General features: G+C 42.8%; 1 long non-coding RNA gene across 1 annotated transcript in view; it reads left to right on the top strand.

Moving 5' to 3' along the window:
- LOC143415910 (uncharacterized) overlaps positions 1 to 27,167 on the top strand; it is a 366,388-nt gene that overhangs the window by 58,180 nt on the left and 281,041 nt on the right. The window lies entirely within an intron of this gene.

Below are 27,167 nucleotides of genomic sequence, written 5' to 3'. Positions count from 1 at the left end.
AACAAACACACTGTGGAAGACCGAAGCAGAGTTTAGTTTAAAGTGGAACTAAGGATGTTTCTCTGGCTGCCAGGATTCACTGAGTAATTCAAATGCTTTCTTTAATGCAGGACCCACCATGCATGTAAAAGCAAGTGTTTCACCAACATTTGTGACTAAAATAGACCTGCAGTAGAAATGTATCTAGGAGCATGCATGTGAATATAAAGTATCACAACATCAGGCACATGCAGCCTAAGTTTTTAAACAAAGACTGATAACATAACAGCAGCAGTGATGATCAGAGTTTATGGTGAATCCAGCGTCTCGAGTTCTGGAGGCATCAAAGAGGTCACAGTTGTATTGGAGAAATCCCAAAACTTTACAAATTCATACAAAGACAGAAAGCCTGGTGAAATAAATTACTGACACAGTTGGATGTTAAAAGTAAAGACATGAGTACAAATATACTCACAGAGCTTTGTTGGAGGCTTTGACCACTGGCAGCAGCCTCAGAAGAGCCTCCTCTGAAGCAGAGTATTTCTTCAGGTCAAACACATCCAGATCTTCTTCTGATGACAGTAAGATGAAGACCAGAGCTGACCACTGAGCAGGAGACAGTTCATCTGTGGAGAGACTTCCTGATCTCAGGGACTGTTGGATCTCCTCCACTAGAGAACGATCATTCAGTTCATTCAGACAGTGGAACAGATTGATGCTTTTCTCTGCAGACAGATTCTCACTGAGCTTCTCCTTGATGTACTGGACTGTTTCCTGATTGGTCAGTGAGCTACTTCCTGTCTGTGTCAGCAGACCTCGTAGGAGAGTCTGATTGGTCTGCAGTGAAAGACCCAGGAGGAAGCGGAGGAACAAGTCCAGGTGTCCATTTGGACTCTGTAAGGCCTTGTTCACAGCACTCTGGTGGAGAGATTGTAGGTTTGGTTTGTTAAATAATTTAGATTTCTTGGAGGTTGTTTGTTGTTCCAGCAGATTTAGTCCAGAGTTGATGAAGGTCAGATGGACATGAAGAGCAGCCAGAAACTCCTGAACACTCAGATGGATGAAGCAGAACACCTTGTCCTGGTACAGTCCGCTCTCCTCTTTAAAGATCTGTGTGAACACTCCTGAGTACACTGAGGCTGCTCTGATATCGATGCCACACTCTGTCAGGTCTGATTCATAGAAGATCAGGTTTCCTTTCTGCAGCTGATCAAAAGCCAGTTTTCCCAGAGACTCCATCATCTTCCTGCTCTCTGGACTCCAGTGTGGATCTGTCTCAGCTCCTCCATCATACTTGACCTTCTTCACTTTGGCCTGAACCACCAGGAAGTGGATGTACATCTCAGTCAGGGTCTTGGGCAGCTGTCCTCCCTCTCTGGTTTCCAGCACATCCTCCAGAACTGTAGCAGTGATCCAGCAGAAGACTGGGATGTGACACATGATGTGGAGGCTTCGTGATGTCTTGATGTGGGAGATGATCCTGCTGGCCTGCTCCTCATCTCTGAATCTCTTCCTGAAGTACTCCTCCTTCTGTGGGTCAGTGAACCCTCTGACCTCTGTCACCATGCTGACACAGTCAGGAGGGATCTGATTGGCTGCTGCAGGTCGTGTGGTTATCCAGAGGCGAGCAGAGGGAAGCAGTTTCCCCCTGATGAGGTTTATCAGCAGCACATCCACTGAGGTGGACTTTCTAGGGTCAGTTAGGATTGTAGTTTTGTGGAAGTCCAGAGGAAGTCGACACTCATCCAGACCATCAAAGATGAACACAACCTGGAAGTCTTCAAAGCTGCAGATTCCTGCTTCTTTGGTTTCAGTAAAGAAGTGATGAACAAGTCCCACCAAGCTGAACTTTTCCTCTTTCAGCACATTCAGCTCTCTGAAAGTGAATGGAAATATGAACTGGATGTCCTGGTTGGCTTTGTCTTCAGCCCAGTCCAGGCTGTATTTCTGTGTTAAGACTGTTTTCCCAATGCCAGCCACTCCCTTTGTCAGCACTGTTCTGATTGGTTCATCTCTTCCAGGTGAGGCTTTAAAGATGTCTTCTTGTCTGATTGTTGTTTCTGGTCTGTCTGGTTTCCTGGATGCTGTTTCAATCTGTCTGACCTCATGTTCATCATTGACCTCTGCAGTCCCTCCCTCTGTGATGTAGAGCTCTGTGTAGATCTGATTCAGAAGGGTTGGGTTTCCTGCTTTAGCGATGCCCTCAAACACACACTGGAACTTCTTCTTCAGGGTGGATTTAAGGTTACGATGACAAACAGCAGCTTGAAGCTCTGAATGAGAAGAAAAATAAACACTCAATTCCAAAAAGAACTAATCTTTAAAACATGTTGCTCCATCTTCCATCTCTGGAAAATGTTCATTTATCCAGCAGCTTAAATCTTTAGATAAATCCTCTTACTGCTCTGCAGACGGTCAGCCAGCTCCTCCTGCTTCATTCTCCTCAGGAAGTCCACTGTGATCTTCACAAACGCCTCTCTGCTGCTGCTCCTCTGACTCTCTAAGCATTCTGGGTAATCTGGACTCAGAACCTTCTGGATCTTCTTCAGCTCGTTCTTCACAACAGTGATGATGTTGTCCTCCAGCAGCTGGAACAGAATATTTATGAATGAGCCAATCAGACTGAAATCATGGAGCCAAACATCAGATCCATGTTGGACACACTGACGATCCACTGGTCTACAAAGAGCAGCATGGAGATGACTGTGAACAGAACAGATGTAACAGTAGTTGTTGTACATGTACAGACCATAAATATGGAGTCCAGCTGTGTTTGATGCTGCTGGGCAGACTGACCACTGGGAACCTCTGAGCTCTGCTGCTCCACTCTGTGGAGGAACCATGAAGGATTAGATCAACACAGGATAAAGATCCAGGAGTTTCTGCTCAAATAACTTCATCTGAATCAAGTCTGTCAAGTTTTAAACTCTCAGATTGTGAACATATCAGTAATTTTCAGTCTGTTTTCATGGACGTCCTTTCAGTGGTGATGTCAGGGATGATTTTGAAGAAGCTCATTAAACTGAACCATCAGCAGATCACTGCTCCAAAACCAGAACATGATCCGAGTCTCCCTCCACCACCAGAACACCAGCTTTACTAACGTGGTAGATCAGTGTAGTACAGATCAATAACTGATGAGTCATTTGATCAAAATCACTGAGTGCTTCACGTCTGACCCTCTGATGCTTCTGTAGACATTTTGCATATTTAATGAATGTCTGACAGTTTTACAGTCATTCTATGAACACAGTGGAAATGTTGTGTTATAGTCTCCATGTTGTTTCCAGCATCATAAATTCTTAAGTTCAGAAAATTAGATTCTTTCTTCACAGCTGAAAAACAACAACATTTATTCTCTATTGAAATCTGCATCGTCCACTCCAAAGGTCACAATCTGAAGGTAACATCTGGTTTTGTTCCCTGTGGTTAACTCTGAGCATCAGTATGGTGGGATTTATCCACTACATCCACACCACTGTGGTTCAGTGTTGTCCTGATGGAGTAACAGCAGCCAGTATGATCCAGGCTTTAGCTGCTGGGTCTCTGTGTGACCTCTCAGACTGTTTAACAGATCAGACACAAAGAGAATCAGAGCAGCTCTGTTCTTTAAAGACAAACATGAACCCACTCAGGTCACACTTTCCCCACAGATATGAGCATCACTGTCCTCAAACAGCAAATGACCAAGTCGAACATTTGGATCTTTTCTCTTTCATTGTTTTCTTTTTAATGAATCTTTGTAACAATCTGAGGATGTTTCAGGTCATATTTATCCAGGAAACACAAACATGTAAAGGAGTCATCACAGCTCTCTGACCTCGTTGCTCCAGGTTCACCACTGAAGACTGGAGGATTTAGATCTTTGGACCTGTCACTCCTCACAGACGGACAGCTGGACCCTGCAGACTCTGCTCTGTCCTCCTCTTCCTCCATCATCATCTTCAGTCAGTCTGAGAGGTAAACCACAAACACTCAGTGAGTTCACATTAACAGGAGGAACTGAGTTACAGTCGCTGACCTCTGACCTGTCATGTAACCTAGAAACCAGGTCACATGATTCACATCAGCTCACACACACTTTCTACCTTCACCTGTAGAGGAAACACAAATCAGCACTACATTCAATTCAATTTTATTTATATAGCGCCAAATCACAACAAAAGTCGCCTCAAGGCGCTTCATAGATATGCATGCATATGGTGCAGTGCAGGTGGATGCATATCCACCTGCACTGTAATTATAAAGACCCCTGACCTCCAACAGCTGTTGACACAGTAACTGGTTATGGTCAAACAGATGTGTCCACCTCGCAGCAGTTACTGTGGAACAGCAGCTGAGCTCATTCTGCAGTCAGTGTGTCAGTGAGAGCAGCAGCTCCACCTCCTCCACAGACTGATGGAGGCAGGAAAATCAGTGTACTCAGTTCTGTGAAATACTGTAAATGCAGTTTCTTTTACTGTTTATGTACAAACTGAACTTTGAGTCTCACTTCAGATTGGATTTAAGTGTGTGTGTGTGTCACACCTTTATGTGTTACTCCAAAAAAAAAAAAAAAGCCGTCTGACTGCTCAGACTGAGTCAGGGTAAAGTTCACATGCTGATTTGCTCTGTTCGGGTTCTTCTTCTTGCTTTTCTTAAAAGTAATGCAGTACATTACTTAGTTACTCACTAGATTAAGTAGTGTGTTGTTATATTCTGTTCCTCAGACCAAGGGTCCATGAACCAACTGTTCTTAGACATTTTTAGATCTGGGCTCTAAAAATCTGCTTATTGGCTCTCAGCTATAGTTAAGCAAGATGTCTTTGGTGAATTGAGGCTGTTTCATACAAGCTAAAGACACTGACTTATTCTTCACTCAGATATGCTGTGACATTCAAATGTTACAATGTTTTTATTCTGGGACTACAGGAATGATTTTATATGATTCAAAGTTCAAAACAATCCTTTCTATCCTCTCTGTCACTTAGCCCAGTTCATCCTGTCTGGAAGCCTTTTGAAGCCTCCTTTAAGTCCGGCCTTTCCACTGAATCTGCTGATGGAGACACCATCTCCTCCACCTGCAGCTGTGGAGGTTCAGAGAAATAAATCTAACCTAGAGGTATATCTCTATATCTACAAAAGAAAGAAAGAAAAATGAATCAAACAGATTTTCTCTTTTGTTATTGGAAACATTGGAAACAATATCAGAGTCTACAAGAGAACAAAGATCCCAGCAGGATGTCTCTGTTTGGGAAATACTCCAGTCATCCCCCTGAACCTGGTTAGTGACCTGAATCAGTGCTTTTTCCATGAATCCTACCGATGCTACCATGAAAACATGTTCAGCTTGTGTTTGAAGATGACTCACATGCTGACATTAGATACAGGAGAACATAAAGGGAGCAGCTTATTGAGGGAAACCCAAAAAAGCAGAACACAAGCAGCTCTGTCCTCTGTCTCACATCATGTTCATGAGGAGAGAAAAAGCCCCTAAAGTTCCTAAAGACAAACTGTTATAGGAGGAAACAAAGCAAACTTACAGCCATCCTGGAAGGAGGCAGGACTCCACCTGAAGCTCAGCACAGGGGGGGAGGAGGCAGATTTTCAGAAGAGTTTCTGACAGTTTAACTTGGTGATGTCAGATTTAATCTCGTCTCATTTGTTACGTTCCCCTGAGGGGTCTAGGCGGTGAGGGGGGAGTAACAAAAAGTGTCCGGGTCAGAAAAAGGAGACAAGAAGGCAAAGGGGTTAAATTAAAGAGTTTTATTAAAGTAGCTCAACTAAAAGAGACGGACAAGCCGCTATCACCATTTAAGAAAACAAACAAAACTCAGGCGTTGGTCAATAAAGTAAACCGTAAGCCAGAAAGAAAGAGAGCAGCTCACTAGCTGTAACCACTCACATGGCACTCTGGCCCAAAGCTCACCTTTCCCTGGGATTAAATACTTTTGATTACTGACGAGAGTCAGCTGTGTAAAAGGGAAAGCTGGCACCTCAGGCAGAAGCCATTGAAGGACACTCCCACACAGGCACCTTCAGGAGGAGGCCCTGCTAGGGCCTAACACATTTCTGTTTGTCCACTGAGCAGGTTCAGCTTTTATTAAAATAAATATGTTTGTGTCTTTCTCTAAATTCTTAATTTTCAGTAATGTTCCCTGAGAAATCAACATTTCTTGGTTCTGATACAAGAATGTCGTTTTCATGGCCGCCATTCATGTGACCCAAAGTGTTTCTAATCTCTGGAGAACCGAGGTTTTACTGGTGCTCCTGAATGCAGCATAAGAAGGAATTTTCCACTAAGTTTCATGTGACATGAACACAGACGGATGACGTGTCTGTGTCAGTCTTTTTCTTTTGAAACAAACTTTATTGAGACCTATGAACAGTCCAACAGCTATGAATGAAATTTAGAGGATTCAAAGAAATATTGATAAAAGTTCTCGGAGCTGCTGTGCAAATATTTTTAACTCACTATGGAAACTCCTGGTTTCAAACTTTAAGCTTTTTTGCTGAAGCAGTTGAACAGAAATAATATTAAACTATAACAGTCCTGATATACAGTGATCCCCTCAAAAATAAACACAGAGATATGAAACTTCTGTCCATTCTGCCATTAAAACGGTAAAATAGATCCACTGATCTGATTTTTTTTTACTGTTTATGAAGAATAAGCAAATATATTATAAGATGATGAGAGGTGAGAAAAAAAATGCTCAGAATCACTCGTTTGTATTCAAATGTCAAAGTTTGTGTTCATCTGTTCCTCTCCTACACGTCACTATAAAGTTTAATCTTGTAAAAGTCAGAGTTTGAGTTCATATTCACTGCAGTTTAGTACAATATCTACATGTTAACGTTTGTTTGTGCTAAACTGTTCATTTGTTCCGTTTCATAATAAAATATAGATATAAACATCTGTAACATCTGCACTTTAATATCTGGTATTTTGTACAGACAGAAGACAAAAGGTTTACTTTAGTATTAAAATATGAGTCCCGTACAAATCAAATATGTATATAAAACTTAAAACTGATTTTTTTCAAACTTTTTTCCTCACCAGGAAAAAAGAAAAACTTTTTTCACGCCAAAGCTCAACATCTGGATTACTATTAATATAAAAACCGTGACTGAAGCATCTTTAAATGTTCCGATTTATTAACAGTGTTTTAAACTTAATACAGTAACTTTTGTTCAGTCTGAGAAATGTAAAACATGTTTTATCCTCCATCTTTGTTTCAGTGTGAACAGTCTGAGCGGACAGTTCGTGATGTTTTTAACAGAGGCCGACCTGCTGAATCAAATTTGTTTTAAAAAACAAAGTCCTCTGCTGTCCCTCCACCTGCTGCCTCTGAACACAAAGGGTGAGAACTTTAAATTAACACTGTGGCAGATATGTAACGTTCTTTAAATGATCTCACTGACTTACAGACAAATGAAGGAAGACATCTGTGGTGGCTGAAACCTCCACCCAAAACATATCCACAGACAGCAAGGTTGTTGTAGTTTTGTCATTTTTAATTAGTTTTTATTTGCATTTCTTTTTCACTTTGTGTTTTTAATTCTGTTTAGTTTCAGTTAGTTTCCACGGTGAGTTTACTTGTCCATCCATCCATCCATTCGCTGCCGCTTATCCTTTTCAGGGTCGCGGGGGGCACTGGAGCCTATCCCAGCTGTCATAGGGCGAGAGGCAGGGTACACGCTGGACAGGTCGCCAGTCTGTCGCAGGGCCAACACACAGGGACAGACAACCATTCGCACTCACACCTAGTGGCAATTTGGATTATCCAATTAACCTATCCCCACAAGCTGCATGTCTTTGGACGGTGGGAGGAAGCCGGAGTACCCGGAGGGAACCCACGCAAACACGGGGAGAACATGCAAACTCTACACAGAAAGACCCCGGCCTGATGTTGGAATTGAACTCAGGACCTTCTTGCTGTGCGGCAACAGTGCTAACCACCGTGCCACCGTGCTTACTTGTTTCAGTTTATATTTGATTTTTTATTTATTATATATTTACGGGGTCAGAGGCTGGACTGACGTAGATTAATGCAGATTTTATGATAAAAACTGAACTTTTTGAAAGCAGTGACTCAGTCTTTTTTTTTAGCCAAACTAACAACACTAACAGGCCATTTCCTGTAAAATGTTAATCAGTTTTACAAAATCATTTCATTGATCATTCTCAATAATTTAGTTTTAGTTTGTGTGTGCAGTTTTTATTTCTACTTTAACTTTTTTCAGATCTAGCTGTAGTTCTAAGTTGAGTTTCAGTTTCGTGTGTTTTGTAACACTTCTTCCTGTTGGAGAGGAGCCAACAGTTTGTGACGCAGTATTTTTAAGACCGACATGTTGAACCTGTATCTAACACACATCTATACAAAGTATTCATTTACAAAGTGCGCTCTCTGTCTCCTGCTGTGCGTGTAAATAAAAACATCTGGAGCTCAGCGGCTCTCCGGTTGAGCTCAGGCCACATTCAGTGTGTTTAGTCTGATTCCCGGACTCTGATCACACAAGCCCAGAAAATGGCAGAGACACTCGGCCTTGTTGGAAAATATTACACACTGACTTTAATGGAGAGACCGGAAATACAAACACACACAGTTTGTTGTGTGAAGAAATCAAACACGAGCTGAACAAACAGTAAAGTTCCTAAAGACAAACTGTTAAAGGAGGAAACAAAGCAAACTTACAGTTTCTTCACACCAACAACAAGCTCCACTCCACACCAGGGGCCCGTTCTTCGTACCTCGCTAAGTAGGTTAGCCGGATTAGATTGTTGACGATTTCGCGTGATCCTGGATCAGTCGGTTCCCCGAAGCTCATCCGGGACTTGCTGTCATAGCAACAGAGCCGTAAGCGTAAACCTGCTCGGGAGCAGGTTTACTTTATGTAAACAGGATTAGATCGCGGCCACGCAGGTATGTCCGCTTCATTTATACGAAAGCAACAGCGATATTCCACCACTGTTTCACCATAAATAAATAACATCAATGTAACTAAAGATAATGCAGCACTTGATCCTTTTATTGATGTCACACAGATACATACAGGTCATTTCCTAAAAAAGGGAAATGTACTATTAACATTCTATTACATGTATGTGATTATTACAGATGTAATTCATATTTCAGAGTAGTAATTGTAAATTACTTCGTGTAATCAAGATGAGAGACCACGGCTATAAAAGCGAAGGTGGATTTGGGAAGCCTGTCGCAGCCATGTCCTGTCCGTATACGCAAGCCACCCATTGCGGAAGGTGCAAGATTGATAAGGAGAGTTTTCAGAATTCAGCGTATATTACGGGATAGACAGGATCCTTTAGCTCAGCGCGACAGTGTGCTCATTGAGAGATATCGATATTCCCGTGAGGGTATTATTTACATAACCAACTTGTTGACGAGGGGGTGCAGGACCACCACCTGTCTTTTTTTCCTCTGCCCTTTTCTTGGTTGCTGTTATGAACAAACTAACAGAGTATTACAGGCCAGTATTACCTTGCCAAGAGACGAAAAGCAATCTAAGAGATAAATATTACCATTCTGTAGAATACTCCTGTATTCCACTTTTACTTGTTCCCATGTTCTTGTGGGTCCTGTTGTGGCTCTAATGTGAAAGGGGATATAATGTAACATATTATAATATAATATAATGCCATATGATATTGGACAATATAGTGTCATATGATAGATCTACCCTACCGCCTACTGGTGTTGGCCAGAGGGGCCGATGGCGCGATATGGCAGCCTGGCTACAACCGTAGCTGCCTCCACCAGTGTGTGAATGTGGGAGTGAATGAATAGTGGTATCGTACAGCGCTTTGGGTGCCTTGGAAAGCGCTATATAAACCCAATCCATTATTATTAGTATTATTATTAAATTACCTACGAGTTTGATTTGTCAGCAACTTTCTGCCAGCCCTCTCTCCTTGCTTTTGCAGCCTTTGCAGTGTTCCCTTGCGTTTTAATTAAACTCTGAAACTCCTGAAATCCCTCACTCATGAGTTCTTGCTCTGCTGCCGGAAAATACCGAGCGCGCCCCTTCGACATTTTCGCCGACCAATCAGCGGGTTGCCGATCAATGTTTCTACTATCGATGCGTAGCCCCTTTTACGACACCCAGTGATGTCACATTACTGCGTCCAGCTGTACTAATCGTCAACAGCAGGCGTGTTCGGGGAACCGGATTAGCGAGCTCACGGTTAGCGCGATGATTTGATCTTGGATGTGTCATTTGATCTTGGATGTAGTAAGCGACGTACGAAGAACGGGCCCCTGGACACTAAACACGGACACACAGGTGAGCTGCATCCTGGAAGGAGGCGGGACTCCACCTGAAACTCAGCACAGGTGGGAGGGGCTCAGCTCTGTGTGTGCTGATGTGTTAACTTTAAAAATATGCCGTCTGACTGCTCAGACTGAGTCAGAGTAAAGTTCACATGCTGACGTGTGGAGACATGAAACCTTGTTGTAGCTGCAGGTGTGAACACACTGATCCCAGATCAGCTCTGCTGTATTTGTAACATGAACATTTCTGCTGCAAAGCTTCAAATGTTCAGCATGTTTCTCTGTTTCCAGTCTATAGATCCAGTCACACTTTCTACCTTCACCTGTGCAGTAAAGACTGAGAGCAGAGCTGAAAGCAAGCGTCCAATCAGTGAGCAGCATCAACACCTGAGCTTCATTCAGACTCTGTTATTGAAGATGTTGTTGGTACAAAGTTCATCTGCTGCTCACATGAATCCATGAAAGATTTATTTCACTGAATGTTTCTTCAAAGCTCATTTCAACCTGTTGAAGTCATGAATGAAAGTGCAGACTGAGAGTGGATCACATGATGTTTGAGGTGTGTCATGTGACATGTTCAGTATTGTCACACATGTCTAGATTGTCCCTGATATCATAACTGCTCAAACACTGATGATTATATTTGAAGAATTATTCCTGATGGCAGCAAAGTTTGAATGGAGCTCTCTGTCTGTGCTGATTTGTCGCCCTCTGGAGGTCAAAGCACAAACTGCATGATGTCACTGTAACCACCACAGAGACAGGAAGTGTTTTTATGACTGAAACACTGAAATGATGCTAACGGCTGTCGTTAGGCTCACTGACAGCAGTGCTGATGTGTTCATGTCAAACACTGGCTCAGGTCAGACTCCTTCATCCTTCTCCAGCGTGAGGCCGCCCTCAGACCCACAGGAGCTCTGACCTTTGACCTCCTGACCCTAACCATTTTAGTCTTGTTGCATCTTTAAATGCAAATCCATCCAAACTGTAGCCGAGCAAAAGAAGCTGGAAGTTGTTCTATGAATGATGTTGTTGAAGGAGCTTGGAAAGAAAAGCGTCTGGACTTCTTTAAGTTGCTTGATGAGGGACATGGACGTCTTAACGCCCACTCACATCCTGGGACATTTGATCACAGGAAATCACATGATGGGGTGGGGCTAGATCTCACAATGGGTTCACCCAAAACCTTGGCTGATTGAGACCCACACCCGTTCTCACACCGTGGCTCGTGTGATTAGGTAGAGGATCAACAGGGGCTCCGTGTCCCTGAATTTAAACTGAATCTAAACACACCGTGCACAATGCCAAGTTAGATAATGGTTAAAAGAACAAGATAAGAATAAATAAAAAGATAAAATAAGGATAAAAAATAACTTAAAAAAATAAAATAAAAAGATAAATAACTGCAAATAAGTACAAATAAGTAACTGAAGACACGTGTGGTCTGCAGATGTCGATGTACATGGATGTACATGGAGTTTAATGTGCAAAATGAACTTAGTGTGCAAAGTGACCTGATGTGCAAACTGCAGTTTGAGGTCGGTCAGCTGTTCAGGAGTCTGATACCAGTGGGGAAGATGGAGTTGTTGAGTCTGGATGTTCTACATTTCACACTTCTGAACCTTCGTCTCGAGGGCAGAGGTGTGTCTCTCCTCTGGACTCTGTGATGGTAGCTGCTCTGCAGAGAGGGCAGCGGGGTCCTGATGATCTTCTCCACAGTTGTTATCACTCTCTGCAGGCGTTTGCGGTTTGCAGTAGTGCTGCCGTACCATGCAGTGATGCAGCTGGTCAGGCTGCTCTCCACAGTGCAGCTGTAGAACCTGCTGAGGATCTTGGCCAACATACCAAATTTCCTCAGCCTCCTCAGGAAATACAGCAGCTGCTGAGCCTTCTTGACCAGCTGTGTGAGTTTGAGTCCCTCACTGACTCAAACTCCTTCAGTGACACTTGCAGCCTTGCAGATTAGTTTGCTGATCCTGATGCATCTCTGGAGCTGATGCTGTCCCCCAGCAGACAACAACAACATAGATGCTCTCACTAGTCCACTTTACCCTCTAATCACATCTCTGACATCTGCAGGTTGCTCCATAGAGACTCTTGTGCAATGCCAGGTGTTTGTGTTTGTCTGTAGGTACACATTAGATATGACCATAGACGCACACACACAAGTGAACACAGCAGCACAGATGGTTTCCACCTGCTTCCCTCTTTCTTCACACAACTGTGAGGATGATGAAGAGGTTTCAGGACAAGGTGGTCAGCAAGCACAGGATAAAGCAGGGCCATGAAACTCTCTGGTGCAGCAGATGTTTAATCAGACTCAGCTTTAGGCTTCTTTTCCCACCTGGCAGCAAAGTAACAGCTTCACTAATGTGAACAGTCACAATGTTAAACGTTTCTATATCTTCATATATTTTTATCTGTTGATGCTGCAGAATAAAGTCTGTTAACAGAGTGCAGGATGTGTAGAGCAGGTCCAGCTCTCCCTTTACTGTGTCCACTTTCATCAGCCCCTGTGAAGTGACACAGAGTGCATGTGTGTCTGTCAGCTGTTGTTTGTTGTGAAGGATGGAACAAATGAACACACACTTTTAGAGAAATCTGAAAAAGCAACACGTGCTTGGGCTCCTTCTGTGCTCGTCTTCATTAATGCTGATCTTTCTTTCCTGTTTGTTCTTTGGCACAAGCTTCAGTCTTTTCTCCCAGGGCTCCTTCACACTTAGAAACACACCTACATTCATTTATACACAAACATCATGAAACAAAGGCTTTGTAAAAGAGGACATGAGATCCTCTCTGAACAGCACATTCATATCAAACACAGGACTGAACAGGATATACTGAGTCTGTGCTGTTTTCATTGTTACTTGCTGAGTATTTTTCCAGTGTTTGAAATGTGACTCAAGTCTGATTCTTCTACTGTGTGTGAACTCTAAGCAGCTGCATTAAACAGCTGCTTTTCAAACCAGGCTCAATCCTATGACTCTGTGAATGTAAACTTTTGTCACCTGCATGAATAACAATCCTTGATCTAGTCAGGACTGCAGTGCTCCTGTGATCCCAGCTTATAGATGGAGGCTAGCATGAGAGGCTCAGCAGCTAAAGCAGCACACCTGGGTCTCCCAGCCTATTAAAAGCAGCCCTTTGCTTCACCTGCTTCACTAAACATTATTATTATTATTTAAGCAGAGTGGTGTGATTCATGTAGGCATTGCTGTGTGACAGGAGGACTTTTCTTGAAACAGCTCGTGTGACGTGAGCTGACGTAAAAACAGTGATGTTAGCTTGATTCTCTTGGCTAAAACTATTTTAAAAAGAGGGTCAATCATGCAAATCTGCCAATAGAAGCCAAAGTTACAGCCCCTCAGAGTTTAAAGAGAAAAGGCCCGTTTCCAACACTCGGTTGTGCAAAGGGAAACAGGCCCACAGTGCCTGAGTGTGTGGGTAATTCTTCAAATAATATTCAAAAGCAAACATTTTTAAGCATGTAAATAAAATTCAATCATTTCTGCTCTTCAATACCTAAGAAATGAAAACTGGCAGATGGTCCCAAAATGTGAAACGCCTGGCTATCTGTGCATTTAGTGCTGCAAGTTTTCACTGTTTACCTTCAGAAGCATAAATCTCTGCACAGATAATGTTCATATGTGGATTCCTGGTTTTCTGCAGTTAATTGTGACCCAAAGCGTATTTTTAAAGTGGTTCCAGGCAATAAAGCCTAAAAATAAATACATCTACTTCCTTTTTCTGTGTTCCAGCCTCAGTGACTCTGACACAGTGCTGTAATATTTACACCTCTGATGAAAACAGAGTTTGTAGTTGCAGAGAAATACTCGACTCATTTTGGGCATTTACGAGCAGGAACCTCAGAAAGCCCCTCGCTGCTTCACTGGTTAAGAAGCAAAGCAAACATTAGTTCACAGTGATGTTAATTAAGGCCCAAAGTTTAGGAACGAACGTCAGCACTTCACTAATGAATGTAATGCTGATTCATGTGCTTGTTTTGTAATGTGCATGTTGTGCGTTGCTATTTCCCATATTCTTTGGCACTGATAGATGAAGAGTCTCAGGCAGGACCGAGGCTGCCAGCTGCTGACAGTGAGCAGGGAGAGAGCAGCAGAAGCTGGGCAAGAGCAGGGCACCTTCAGCCCCCTTCATCAGTCAGAAATCATTTGGGTGTCTGTGTGAAATGTCTGATTTTTAAAATCTTTTTGTAGACATATTTATTAAATGTTTAACAATTATATAGAAGAAAGACAATGTAAAGAACAAAACATGACAAAACAAAAATGAGTTGAAGTTATGAACTGTTTCTGAGAGACAAATAACACCAGGATCCTTTTTGTGTAGCTGACAGCTGGTAACTGTGCAGGGGCGGACCTAGCAAAGTGTTGCCAGGGGGCAGGTAGGGCATTAACAGGGAGAGGGGGGCACAAAGAAATACTTTTCTTTCTTATTCTCATTTAAAATGTCTCACTTTTAATAAATAATTATCTGAATCTTACAACAAACGTTTCCATCTGATGTAAAATGTATAGAAATCCATTATTGTACATAGTCATTTTTTAGGGTCCCATCACAATTTCTTCAGAAGTAAGTACTGCATATGATGCCAGTGTTTCCCACATTTTCTAGATTCTGCACCAGTGCTGTGTGTAAAATGCATCAAAAAGTCAGTTTGATTCTTTCTCACCTGTCTTTCTGTCTCCTTTCACTTTTTAAAGGTTGCCATGTTAGAAAACATATTTTGCCCTGCCGTGCTGTTTATTGATGTGGCAAATGAAAGGTTTATGAAAACATATCTAAATCTGTCATCAGTAATCAGCAATGATCATGTCTCACCTCTAGTCTCTGTCTTAATGTCAGGTTTCCACCGTGTGTTGTAGATGTTCAGGAGGTTAACTCGACCAACAGTCTACTTCCTGTTTAGAATACCAGGACAGGGAGGATGGTGCAGGTTTAAGTTTATTAGACTGATGCATGTATACCAACAAGACAGCGTCCATCACTGTGACAACAGCGTTTGTTTTCATTCAGAGGCTTTATGGTTTTTCCTTTAATACCTGGTGGGCCGGTCTCCAGTCAAAATGCCCGGGACCATTTTTTGTCCCAGTCCAGCCCTGGTGTCAGATCTGCATGCAGTGTCAATGAGACGATCAACAACAGATCAGACAAAACACTCAGGCGGACACTCCTCTGTAGAAGGTAACATGGAAAGTGTGAGGTAATCAGTGCACAACATCACTTTGTATTTCAGGCTGTTTTTATATAGAACTTCAGCACCAATGTAAAAGTTCTGGTTTTAGGAAGATGAAGAACATTTTCAGGAAGGATGCCGTCTGCAAGCAGAGCTGCTTGCAGACACACAAAATCCAGGGTGAAACATAACCAAATAACCTAAATGGTGAAGTCATTATAGAAGTACATGTTGCAAAGGTCAGCCTCCTGTATAGACTGCTAAACTGTCTGGGGGGCCCTGCCTGTCCTCGTTGGATAAGCTCCACCCCTTTTCCATAAGACGGAGACATTTGTATGAAAATAGATGGGCAGTAAAATAAAAAATAAAAAATATTATGGATGACTCTGTAAATCAAAGTCCCCCTGAGGCAGAAGCAGAAACCATGAGGAGCACAGCACCACTCCCAGAAGGGCACGAAGTGAAGCCATAGCTGCTGAAGAGTGAAGACGTGATGATGGAGGAGATCACAGATGAAGATCTGCTGCCTGCTGACTCTTTATATAGAAGAGTGAGACTATCTCCCCACCAGCAGCTGCACTTATACAAACCCCAGGTGCTGGGATGGCTTTGAACATGTGACATTTTCTGCAAACACATGGACAGTTTCATAAGCACAAAGATTATTCCTGCAGCGGCAGAATCGTATCCACTGTGTGAGAGGTGAACGTCAGACAGTTCTTAGAAAATGTAGTTTCTCTTTAAGCTTTTAACGTCTCTTTTACCCCCATTTGTCTAAAACTACTTGACAGCCCTTCATGTCAGAGGTTTATTACCTGTGCAGGATGGAGCACATGGTCTCAGTCAGGCTGGACACGATCACTCCTACAGGAAGTAAATGTGATTTTATTTCACCTGTGAAATGATGAAAAACAGCAGAATAGCTCACGCTAACAAACGGGTGTTGAAATGTTTCATTTTCTGCTGTTTCACAGGTCAAAAAGGGCGTCGAAGCAAACTGAAGCTGAGCTGCTGCTGCTGTTGTAGTGCAGCATCTGCTGTGTGCTTCATCAGAGAACCTTCTGTACACAGCAGACAGAGGCTGCTGCCACTGAAGTCCATCTGCTAGAGAGCTTTAAACACTGGTTATTGAAGTGGCTTTGATGATACTGATACACAGTCTTTGCTGCTGTCACAGGACAGGGATCCACCAGGGAGTAGTTGTCAGGATAAAGAGCCTTCGCTTCTCTAAATATAAACTGGATACTTGTAGGAAACTTTGGGAAGCAGCATTTTTCCTCATATCGTCTAAACTGAAGTTAGCTCAGGTGCTTCTTCCATACTTGCTCTGCAGAAAGCCAAAGAGTTTGGAGCTCTGCAAACATTTGCAGCACAGCTGGATGTTTGTAACTTTGGTCACCTCTGTATCATCCCTCAGATTCTTTCTGCACAGCTTTGAAACCATGACAGCACGAGTGATGCTGAGGAGACGTCCAGTTTAAACAGACCTTTATTCCTGGAACACAAACACATGAAGTGATGCTGCTAAAGAAGAACATTTAATCGCACTAATGAATCAAGCATCTGTTTGTCTGTCAGTCTGTCAACAGTTCCTCTGATCGACTTCAGACTTGGTGGGTATTTTGTTTTTGCAGCGGTCAAAGTCGATCAGCGTGTTGCTTTGTCTGCTGTAAATCTGCCTGTACAAAGGGAAACATGCATGTTTTAGATGCAAACTCACAACATGGCTGCATTTTTGTGATTATGTGTATTTTATATTGATTTATTCTATTATGTTTTGTATATGAATCTTTACAAGTGTGTCGATACAGAGGCTTGATTAAAACAAAGGTCTCAGCTGTGCTGTTAGGGATGCTCTCATATTTGTTTCAAATGTAATAAATCAAAGGATTTCAGGCTTTTCATCCTTTTATTTGTTTGGTTCTAACAGCAGCTGGATAAAAACATGCAGGTGATGAATATAATTGTGTGATATTATGAGCATTGTGAATAAAGAAAGAGCAGAGATAGTAAAAAGGAAACAGGTGATGGACGTGAGATTTTCAGAACAAAAGCTCCTCAGTGAGACGATCACCTGGACACAAGGTCAGGCAGCTGGGACTCATCTAGAGAGCAAAATGGAAAAGTGATCTGTGCAGAACATCACTGTTGATTGCAGTTATTTACATCAGACTTCTTCTCTGAGATAAGAGCACCATTTGTGGGAAAGATGACAGTATTTCCAGGCTGGATGCTGTTTGCAGGGAGAACTGAATGAAAGTCTCCTGCACCTCAGCGCTGAGGTCCACACCTGTGAACACAGATGAGGTCAATCTGCTGCAGCACGTAGAGCTTTACTGATCAGCAGGTTCAAAGGATTCAGCAGAGCGTAGAGTCAGAGCTAAATGCCACATCACCATAGAGTTTGTTAACAACAGCTTTCTTTGCCCTTTGTCTCGATGGACTGAATCAGGGATACTCGTCATACTTCACCTCAACCACGTCACTGAGAGACCCCAGCCTGACACAGCAGCAGAGATGATGAAAGCAGAAACAGCAAACAGATGCTTCAGTTGTGTTTCTCTCTCTGTGTGTGCGCTCACGCCCACTTGTGTGTGTGTGAACTTTCCACGTACCTCAGCTTGTTTCTCCAACATGAGCCATCAGGGCTGAAAAACATCACTAACACATGAATTCTTTCTCTTTTTGTTATCACCTGTGATCATGTGTCTCATGTTTCTGTCATTCACCAGTTCTTGTATAGTTACGTGTAACTAGACTTCTGTGGGACGTAAATGATTGTTTTGTATGCAGATCTGTACAAAGGATGTAAACACTTGATTACAAAGGAGATCTCAGCTGTGTTGTTGTGGATGGACTTCAACGTATTTGTTAAAAAAGAGAATAAAGCAAAGTGTTTTAGCTGTTTGGGAGTTTTTGTTTGATTCCATTCAGTTTTATTTCTATGGAGTCAAATAATAACAAAGGCTCTAGAACAGCCCTGAGTTTGTCCAGGTGACACTCCTCTGAAGAACAAAGACAAAGAGGAAGAAGGGGATTCGTTTTCAAGTCTTGTTTCTTTCAAAATAAAAGCTGAAATGTTTTGGAAGCATGATAATATTTCAGCCAGGATGCCGTCTCCAAGGAGACCTGCACCTCAGCGCTGAGCTCCACATCACGCCCTGTGAAAGCACAGATATAAATCTGCTGCAGTGAGAAGAACTTTACCCAACACAAGTGTAGAAGTAGACATTTGACTTTACCTACAACCTGTTAACAACAAAGCTTTCATTGCCTCTGTTGTTGATGTCATGTAGGACTAATCATACTTCACATCAGCCATGCACACGTCAGAGGATCTCCAGGCTTTCAGTAATAAAGCCAAGCAGATGATGTGAACATAGCAACAGTAAAACATGCATCATAATCAGCTGTATGTGTCGACTATGTGGCACCTCAGTCTTGTTGGCATGAAGAAAAGTTGTGTAACATGTAGCATAAGGGCTGCAAAGACATCATGTAGACAGCAGTCGTCTGTTAGTCGTAACGTATCTCCTGTTAAAGAGTTAAATGTGCGTTCTCCATCTCTGTCCTCTCACAGCTCGCCGTATACCAACTCCAGCTGAGAAGCCACCCGTCAAAATAAAAGTCTTAGTTCTGATATTTTGTAATGAGTTTGTAGATTTCCCACAGCTGATCGTAACAGCAGGCTGCCGGTTTGGAGAAGCCAGTTCAGGAATACTGGAACAGAAGCTAAACAAAGTCCTGCTGTGAACAGCAGCAATATGGATTTTACACATCCATCCATCTTTTCAGCTCAGGGTCGTGTGTGTTTGCACCATGTTTACAGAAACTGGAACGTGACTCCACTTGTGGACAAAATGAGCGTCGCCAAGAGTTTGAAGGCGTTTTTGAGACTAAACATGGTGTTTTAGTGTCAGGGGTACGATTACGTTGTGGTTAGGTTTAGGGCTGAAGGTTAGGGTTAGGCATTCAGTTTTTAGGGTTAGGGTTAGGTGTTAGGTAAAGCATTACATCAATGTCCCCACGGAGATATGAAAACAGGACTGTGTGTGTGTAACCCTATCCCAGCTGTTATTAGGCAAGAAGCAGTTAACCTGTGGGAGGATGTCAGGGTACCAGGAGAGAATCAGACATGGATTCAAACCCACGACCTTCTTGCTGAGAGCAGGTTTATCCCACCTACAAAGATCATCTGTACGTGCGCTGTAACTGAGTATTTTTTAAACATGAGAAACCGAATATAAGGGTTGCTCTGCCACTGCTGCCTTGACCGGTTACTTCATTTTATCCAGTGACCACGTTGGCAGCATCAAAGCTGAGTAAGGCCACGCCCACACTTACACCGGGATTTTTGAAAACGCAGATTTTTCTGAGCGTTTGCGCCTTTGGTCCACACGTAAACGGCGTTTTCACTGAAAACTGAGATTTTTGAAAACGTCTTGTTAAGTCTAATTGTTGAATGTTGCCATTGTGTTTCTTAAATTTGTACAGTCTTAGTTCAAGCAGTAGGATCAAAGCCATTCCTTTGATCCTGACCACCTCTCCAGCCACTCTGTGCTGGGGGAGGTTTTATTGTAGATACATCCTATCTGAAAGACCTGTTTCTTTTGATGTAAGCTTCCTGGGTTTATGACCCTTTGGTCAGCAGGAGGTCTGACACACACACACACACACACACACACACACACACACACACACACACACACTCAGTGTATACATTTACATACAGTGCCTTGTCTTTGTAACCAAAGGGGGTTGCAAGGGGAGGTGTTTTGTAAACTATTGTTTGAAGTTTGTCAATAAAAGGCAGCGAGAGGAGGCCACCATTGGGGTCATTTGTGGTGCTGGACACAGACGAGGCCTCCCTTGCGCAAGTAATCGATCGATCGACTGTCTTGTTTTCTTCATGATGAATAAGTCTCTAGAATTAGCGGGGTTTGTGGAAACACAGACCCAACATTTATTTGGTCCTCCGAGCCGGAGCCTAACACATTGCATCCACCGAGGAGAGGGAGAGGACGCCACCACAACGTCTGGGATGATTGACGTAAAGCCCTGGTGTTTCACTTTGCTTTGTCACCAGGCCGGGAAGTTTGCGCCTGAACTCCCCTCGGGATGGATGACGATTGACGGGATCCAGAGACTCTTCCCATGAACGTAAACAAACAGTGAGTACAGAAGGCCTTAAAGAGCGGCTACGTGACCCTGCGTTGACCGCAGGTACGGGAGCGCGCTAGCCGCGTGAGAGAGACGCAGGCTTCTCCGCCGTGTGGGGAGTGGAGATAACCTAGGTTCGGTAGCTCCGCCATGAGGAGTCCGGAATCTCCGCCATTTGGGGTGTTAGAGAGTGTCCGAAGGTTGAATTCTCCGCCACATGGGGAGTTTGAGAGTTTTCAACAGAGAGCGCTAGCTGTGCGTGCAGGCGCTAGCTGTGCGTGCAGATGCAAGCGATAGGCCTATGTTGTGTGTGTGTGCGGGCCAGACGTGGTCCGCGTGAGTGTGGCTGATTGTTGTCTTGTAATGGAGAATAAAATGTGTAAGTCTGCCTTAGAAGGGGATGTAAAATTTATGGAGAAATTTTTACCAGGCAGCACGCAGTATGTAGGTTGTTGGTGTGAGAAATATGGATTTGAAGGGACATTAGTGGAAGTTAAGTGTAAAATGCTGGTAGAAAGAATAGCTGTAAGTGTAGCAGGTAAAACAGGGAAAGCGAAGCAGAGGAAGGAATTGCAGTTAGCAGTTGCTAAGTTGTGGCTGGAGCAGACTCAGAAGAGGAGAGAAGCACAGAATGTTAAAAGAGCAATATTGCAAGAAGTTCTTGTGAAACCTGAGGATGAAACTACAGCTCAATCCACTGCAACTACTTTAGAACAACACCGTAGAAAAGCATTATGAAGAGCAAGAATGTTAGCAGAAAGTAGAGCCAGAGAAGAGCGTGAGAGAGCAGAGGCAGAGGTGGAGGAGAAATTAAAGGCTGAGTATGGAGAGGCATTAGGAGCAGCATTGAGTCCAAGACAGACTAGGCAGGGTAGGAAACAGAAAGTAAAGTTAGTGAACACAGACGTTACAACCACATATCCATCCCTGACACAACACAAAAAAAAAAAACCAAAAACATGGTGTTTCTGTAACAGAGTGTGAAGATGAAGAAAGTTTTTCTCCTGATCAATTCGGCGAGTGTGAGCGTGTTTGACGTCATGGTGTGTGTGAAAAGGTATCCAGCTGGGGCAGACGTGATTCTGCAGGTCACCTGCCCAGTGGACGAAGAGAAATAAAATAGTTGTGTGGATGAATGATAGCATGAAGAGTGTTTGGTGTTTCTCAGTCTGAAACAGCTGTAATGCTATTTTCTGTTTTGGAGAAAAGTACAGTTTAAAAAAAACAAAAAAACAGAGAGAGATGTGTGTTGTTTAAGCAGTGATGAGAATAATGAAAGTGTGATGAGAGAGGACCACAAAAACATACTGAAGATGCATTAACTATACCAACCCTACATGCATATTAGTTACATGAGAAGAAACTTATTATGTGCTAAGACAACAGGGTTATGCTGTATGTTGTGTGTATGGCTGATTGGATGAATGTTTGAGATTAAACTGGCTGTTGATTTGTCTTTTGTTACTAAGTTGAACCTGCCAATTGGGTTGTAACGATTTATCCCCCTGGCATGAAGAACACGTGTCATGACTTAAACAAGGCCTTTCTTTCCCTTGATTTCCTTTATTTTCTTTCTTTTATTTTGTTACTTTCATGGTGCACTGAAAGTTTTGTTTGATGATCTCTGTTTGAGCAGATCTGCACGATTAGAATCGAAGCGTCGTCGAGAAAACTGTTGCAAAGTGAGCTTCTCCAAAATTAAAATGGGCTCAGGAGAAAGCCACTTATTTGGGACAATCAGGAAACAAGTTCCTGTCCAAAAGGATTCAACGAGGAAATCCAGTCTAAATTATTTTTCTTTTTGAAATGATGTCATTTTGCTGAGCGTGGAAACGAATGCGACGATAATTTCCACAATCAGCAAAAGAAGGAATCACTGAGTGAATGAGTAAGAATTTTAAAATAAATGGGGAACTGACTGACTGACAAAAGCTGACAAGACTGACTGACTTAACACCATTGTGTGAAGTTAACCCCCACCTGACAAAGGTGTGGATGTATCTCTGTGTGTGTCTCTGTTGCAGGAGCAGAAGGAGACCACAGGAGGAAACTTGGGTCACATGACTATGTGAACTCTGAAAATTTAACCTTTTTAGTTTCAATTCTCTGTCTGTGAATTTACCAGGTACCATTCACTACCTTGTGTTGCTCACAGAGATTACTGTGAGAAAGAGTGTATACACCTGCGCAGCGCTAACATTTACATTTCTTTTTACAGCCGATGGTTAATCATGTGATTTGATCATGTGATTTACAGCATGACACAACTTAATGATGTTTCTCTACCACAGGATTACTGAGATTTTGTATGAAGGAAACTGTAGTTACAGGCTATATGTTGATGATGAAATTGCACTGTGTTGTTGAGAGAATGTTGGAGAAAATGTGAATGTTACAGGGGAGAAATTAATGCAGTGTGAGACATACTGTGATGAGACCATTGTTACTTTTTCCACAGCGAGTGTTAACTTTACGACTTTTCACAGCTCCTCTGGAATCTGGATGGCCGACACCTGACAACCAGGATGAACCGTGTGTTTGGCTGATGTTTGTTTTTCTTTAAGAGTGCTTGTAAAGGATTCAGCACTGACAAGTGACGATTGAACAGATGTGCAGTGGTTACAGAATAGTTACATGGAGCTCATTATATGACCACACTGTTGGGCTCATGGTGAGTGACAAACTTAAGGGAAGTCACTGATTACAATGTGGAATAACATTGAGATGTTAAATAATTTGGAACAAATTATGGGGAAAAGTAGGAGTTTAATGAGTTTAGAATAAACCTGCAATGATACTTGTCTCTGTGATGCTGAATACTTTACTACTCTTATGATCTACAGTTGGTTGCAAATGTGAAGTTGTTTTAAATTTAAGACTTTGTCTTCTGTGATACAGGAGCTGGGAGCTAAACAAGCTGAACATTTAAGTGCTGACTAATGTTTTTACACAGGGTTACAGCGAGTGAAGCTGCTCCAAGGGACAAACCCTGGAGATTGTTTTAGGGAGACTGTGCAACATTCTTGTACATGTCTCATTGGGGAGTTGACACGTGGCAAAAGCCGTGTGGCGAGAGCAGTGTCATTTTTCAATTTGTAGATGTTGTGAGGTGCCATGACGAGAAGGAGTGACTGAGAGGATCGCCCATAAGATGGAAGCTGAGGCCTGGAGAGAGTCTTCAGGAGGATCAGAGATCACCTTCAGCACAGAGAGCTGTGCTACTGGGCTTCCAAAGGATCGTCACGAGGAGACTTTGCACAGCAAATCTTAAATAAGATGAAAGAGTTTCGACGTTGACGTTAAGGAAGACAACTAAGGTGTACGACGTGCTCTGCCTTAAATCTTCAGCAGCGTTGGAAAATGGAACCTGAGGGAGCGTGCCAAGCTCCAAAAAGTGATAGCGCAGAGGAGGTCCAACGATGGACTTGTGGTTCTGTGAACAGCACAAATGCCAGGTGACTGTAAAATAACTAACAGCACTTTTTCCACAAGTGAAGCCAGTAACTTACTATCCTAAAAGATTAGCTCTAGTTGCTCGTGCTTTACCTCCATGCGTGAGATCAGTATGTGCAGCAGCTTAAGCTGTACAATGTTTCAATAGTTTATTTCACCTTTTGACATTGTTAGTTCCAGAAGAGGTAGATGTTTACTACTGCAGACTAAACTTACATTTCTGTCACCTACAAGACACTTGCCTTTAATGTTACTGTTACTCTCACAACCACACATATTACCATAAAGTGGTGCACAATTCTGAATCTGTCAAACCCTTTTTGCCAACGGAGGAGGGCACTTCTCATGAGAGTAGGGAGCGCGAGGAGAAGAAGTGTAAGCCGAGGGATGACTTAATAGATGTGCCACTCGTTGAGGGAAAGGTTTGGTTTGTTGATGGTTTGAGTTTTACAACAGCAGAGGGACAGACTAGAACAGGTTTTACTGTAGCAGACAGTGAGAGAGAGTTATCTGTGTAGGACAACTAGCATGTTTCATATTTGCTTGAGCAGCAGAGATGCTAGCTTTAACGGAAGCGTGTAAAGCTGTAGAGAGACAATATACACTGATAGGCAGTATGCATTTGCTACTGTACATTTCTTTGTAGTGCAGTGAGTGAGACGAGGTGTGACAACCTCTACAGGGAAACCTGCAGAACACACCAAACTCTTGCAAAATCTGCTGGAGGCAGTGTTATTTCCCAGTAGAATTGCCGTTTGTAAATGTGCAGCACACATGTGAGGGAAAGATCCAGTTGCATTAGGGAAAGTTTTTGCAGATATGATCACAAAGGAGGCAGCAGTAGTTAAACATGGTGTTAACATTTTAGCAGTACAACATCAGCAGACATGTAGGGCCACTCACCTACAGCAGGAAAACAGTTGTGACTTACAGAAGGAGCGAGCTTGCAGGATGGTGTTTATTATCTGTGTGATAAACCAATACTGCCTAATAATTTGTATAAGACTGCTGCTATTTTGAGCCATGGGCTATACCATGTCTCAACAGGAGGGAGATGAGCAGTCGTTATACTCACTCTAGAATTAGTTTATACTTTAGGATTATTAAATACTTTAAAAAAAAACTTTTTGCAGGCAGAGAGAACTAATGGAACAGTAAAGTTAAGATTTAGGAAGACAGGCAGGACATGGTTAGACTGTATAGAATAAGTACATGAGGATTACTCCAACAGAGAATGGTCTGACTCTTTGAGATTATATATGTTAGAGCATTTAGAGTTCCAGTCTTCTGTAGTGATGATAGAAAAGCAGAAGAGAGAGCATATTAGCAGATTAGATGCTTGAAATGTTTAAAAGTAAAGTAGTCATGAGAACAAATGATCTGCCAGATGATTCTGTTTCTCTGCAGGAGCAGAGTCTGAAGTCTGGAGATTGGATGTTGATAAGGCCATGGAGAGGAAGTGCTGGTCCAGTCCACGATGGAAAGGTCCCTATCGGGTGCTGCTGACGACGACCACAGCAGTGAAGATTGCCGGAAGAAACATTTGGATACATCAAGCGCACTGCAAGAAGGTGACACACATCCAGGCCAGCTCGGAGTAAGTGCCAGGAAGACCGGGAACAAAGGGGGGGGGGGGGAGCCTCCAGGGCCCCTCGTCTCAATCCGGTGAAGAAACTAACTGAGCCACAGGTACTCATCAGAATGGCTGGGAATGTGCTGTGCATCTTCTTGTGCCTGTGGACCCTGAGTGGGATGACAGGGAGCGCACTGGAACAGAGCAAACCACACCCAGTACCAGCATGGGTTTTCAACAACTACTGGTGGCAGTTTATGAACACAACCGCTCACATAAACAACGAGACCAATGGTTATGCTTGTGATGCCACTGGCTACACATTCTTCTGGACTGTGGCCATATAGCATCACTGAGAGCGAGACAGTTTGTTTGGTTGCCTTAGCAACACATCCGGGAACACTGCCAACTTTTCAACTGCTCTGAACCTGAATGGAAGGTTGATTCACCAGTAGCTGGGAAGGTGAACTGCTCTGGTAGGACAGACCTGCTCGTCTGACTCAAAGAATATGACTTGTTGCAGGACATTATACAGTTAAACGAACTGGAAACAGGCCAATTGCCTATGTGTATGAAGGACAATGGATTAGCCCAAGTTGGAGATTAACCATGGAACATGGCAACATCACCTATTCTTTTGTCTTTTGCAAGAAGGATGTAAACAGAGAAGCCTTTTGTCTACATTCACATCATGAACACTTGAGGTTTTGAGCCAAGAAGATCAAAACACCTTGATCCAATTTCCTTTACAAAGCTTTTTCTGTGGTGACAACAGGACAGGAGAAGAGTTGTAAATGCAGATAATTCACCAGTTGACTCTAACCCCCACAGGATGCCTACAGTGAGAAGATTTGGGGGGTTGATAGGAGTCATAAAGACGGGTGTTGACCAGGCTGCAGCTTACAAGTTAGCTGAGAGCCACATGGACAAACAATAAAGTCGACTGATGCGTTTAAATACCTATGTCTGTATACAGTTGGATTGTAGAGACATATGATTTTTGAGAATGATGATTCTTCTTGTTTGACCTTTGACATTCAGTTGTTTACTTGCAGAAATACATAATGAATTGCACGACAGGAGTAGATCCGCCACAAGGCTGGATAGCTTGGTTACCGTCTGGTCCTTGGTGGCATCTTCTTTTGAAAATATTAATTCCTGTTTTTGAACTGTTGAGACTGATTTGCTTATGTATAGGATGTAGTTTACTGTGCATGAATGAAATCTACACTGACACTGTCCAAACAAAGGGTGCATAAGTTGAAATTTAAGTATACAATGACAAAAAGGAGGGAAATGTTAAGTCTAATTGTTGAATGTTGCCATTGTGTTTCTTAAATTTGTACAGTCTTAGTTCAAGCAGTAGGATCAAAGCCATTCCTTTGATCCTGACCACCTCTCCAGCCACTCTGTGCTGGGGGAGGTTTTATTGTAGATACATCCTCTCTGAAAGACCTGTTTCTTTTGATGTAAGCTTCCTGGGTTTACGACCCTTTGGTCAGCAGGAGGTCTGACACACACACACACACACACA

Source organism: Maylandia zebra, unplaced genomic scaffold (genome assembly GCF_041146795.1).
Source record: "Maylandia zebra isolate NMK-2024a unplaced genomic scaffold, Mzebra_GT3a scaffold11, whole genome shotgun sequence".
Classification (NCBI taxonomy): Eukaryota; Metazoa; Chordata; class Actinopteri; order Cichliformes; family Cichlidae; genus Maylandia; species Maylandia zebra.
This window is presented reverse-complemented; position numbering and strand designations above follow the sequence as displayed.